We start from the raw sequence: 2895 nt of genomic DNA on the forward strand, positions 1-2895 counted from the left end.
AAAAATTGATGAATAAGTGTCTTGAAACCTCCCTCTTGAAGGTAATTCAAGTCATAGGAAGGTGGAAATACAGAAGCAGGTAGAGAGTTCCAGAGTTTACCAGAGAAAGGGATGAATGATTTAGAGAAAAAAGAAAGTCTTGTGCAGCGAGGCCGCGGAAGGAGGGGAGGCATGCAGTTAGCAACATCAGAAGAGCAGTTACCATGAAAATAGCGGTAGAAGACAGCTAGATATGCAACATTGCGGCAGTGAGAGAGAGGCTGAAGACAGTCAGTTAGAGGAGAGGAGTTGATGAGACGAAAAGCTTTTGAGCTTTTGAGCTCATACTGCTCTAGAAGAGCAGTATGATTGGAACCCCCCCCCCCCCCCAGACATGTGAAGCATACTCCATACATGGACGGATAAGGCCCTTGTACAGAGTTAGCAGCTGGGGGGATGGGGGTGAGAAAAACTGGCGGAGACGTCTCAGAACACCTAACATCATAGAAGCTGTTTTAGCTAGAGATGAGATGTGAAGTTTCCAGTTCAGATTATAAGTAAAGGACAGACCGAGGATGTTCAGTGTAGAAGAGGGGGACAGTTGAGTGTCATTGAAGAAGAGGGGAAGGTTGTGTCGAGTTGATAGATGGAGGAATTGAGTTTTTGAGGCATTGAACAATACCAAGTTTACTCTGCCTCAATCAGAAATTTTAGAAAGATCAGAAATCAAGCGTTCTGTGGCTTCCCTGCGTGAAATGTTTACCTCCTGAAGAGTTGGACGTCTATGAAAAGACGTGGAAAAGTGCTGGGTGGTATCGTCAGCGTAGGAGTGGATATGACAAGAAGTTTGGTTTAGAAGATCATTAATGAATAACAAGAAGAGAGTGGGTGACAGGACAGAACCCTGAGGAACACCACTGTTAATAGATTTAGGAGAGGAACAGTGACCGTCTACCACAGCAGCAATAGAACGGTCAGAAAGGAAACTTGAGATGAAGTTACAGAGAGAAGGATAGAAACCGTAGGAGGGTAGTTTGGAAATCAAAGCTTTGTGCTAGACTCTATCAAAAGCTTTTGATATGTCCAAGGCAACAGCAAAAGTTTCACCAAAATCTCTAAAAAGAGGATGACCAAGACTCAGTAAGGAAAGCCAAAAGATTACCAGGAGAGCGGCCTTGACGGAACCCATACTGGCGATCAGATAGAAGGTTGTGAAGAATTGTTTAAGAATCTTCCTGTTGAGGATAGATTAAAAAAACTTTAGATAGGCAGGAAATTAAAGCAATAGGACGGTAGTTTGAGGGATTAGAACGGTCACCCTTTTTAGGAACAGGTTGAATGTAGGCAAACTTCCAGCAAGAAGGAAAGGTAGATGTTGATAGACAGAGCTGAAAAAGTTTGACTAGTCAAGGTACAAGCACGGAGACACAGTTTCGGAGAACAGTAGGAGGGATCCCATCAGGTCCATAAGCCTTCCGAGGGTTTAGGCCAGCGAGGGCATGGAAAACGTCATTGCGAAGAATCTTAATAGGTGGCATGAAATAGTCAGAGGGTGGAGGAGAGGGAGGAACAAGCCCAGAATCGTCCAAGGTAGAGTTTTTAGCAAAGGTTTGAGCAAAGAGTTCAGCTTTAGAAATAGATGTGATAGCAGTGATACCATCTGGTTGAAATAGAGGAGGGAAAGAAGAAGAAGCAAAGTTATTGGAGATATTTTTGGCTAGATGCCAGAAGTCACGAGGGGAGTTAGATCTTGAAAGGTTTTGACATTTTCTGTTAATGAAGAAGTTTTTGGCTAGTTGGAGAACAGACTTGGCATGGTTCCGGGCAGAAATATAAAGTGCATGAGATTCTTGTGATGGAAGGCTTAAGTACCTTTTGTGGGGCACCTCTCTATCATGTATAGCACGAGAACAAGCTGTGTTAAACCAAGGTTTAGAAGGTTTAGGACGAGAAAAAGAGTGAGGAATGTACGCCTCCATGCCAGACACTATCACCTCTGTTATGCGCTCAGCACACAAAGATGGGTCTCTGACACGGAAGCAGTAGTCATTCCAAGGAAAATCAGCAAAATACCTCCTCAGGTCCCCCCAACTAGCAGAGGCAAAACGCCAGAGGCACCTTTGTTTAGGGAGATCCTGAGGAGAGATTGGAGCGATAGGAGAAGATAAAGATATGAGATTGTGAACGGAGGAGCCCAACAGAGAAGAAAGGGTGACAGCATAAGCAGAAGGATTAGGAAAAAGGATCAGGAAAAGATCAAGAATGTTAGGCGTATCTCCAAGACGGTCAGGAATACGAGTAGGGTGTTGTACGAATTGCTCTAGGTCATGGAGGATAGCGAGGTTGTAGGCTAGTTCACCAGGATGGTCAGTGAAGGGAGAGGAAAGCTAAAGCTGGTGGTGAACATTGAAGTCTCCAAGAATGGAGATCTCTGCAAAAGGGAAGAGGGTCAGAATGTGCTCCACTTTGGAAGTTAAGTAGTCAAAGAATTTCTTATAGTCAGAGGAGTTAGGTGAGAGGTATACAGCACAGATACATTTAGTATGAGAGTGACTCTGTAGTCGTAGCCAGATGGTGGAAAACTCGGAAGATTCAAGAGCGTGGGCACAAGAGCAGGTTAAGTCATTGCGCACATAAACGCAGCATCCAGCTTTGGATCGAAAACGAGGATAGAGAAAGTAGGAGGGAACAGAAAAGGGGCTACTGTCAGTTGCCTCAGACACCTGAGTTTCACTGAGGAAAAGAAGATGAGGTTTAGAAGAGGAGAGGTGGTGTTCTACAGATTGAAAATTAGATCTTAGACCGCGAATGTTGCAGAAGTTAATGAAGAAGTTGAGGGGGGTGTCAAGACACTTAGGGTCGTCGACTGAAAGGCAGTCTGACCTGGGGACATTTATGGTCCTCTCCTCAGATGGG

The sequence above is a fragment of the Scylla paramamosain genome, chromosome 8 (genome assembly GCF_035594125.1).
Source record: "Scylla paramamosain isolate STU-SP2022 chromosome 8, ASM3559412v1, whole genome shotgun sequence".
NCBI lineage: Eukaryota > Metazoa > Arthropoda > Malacostraca > Decapoda > Portunidae > Scylla > Scylla paramamosain.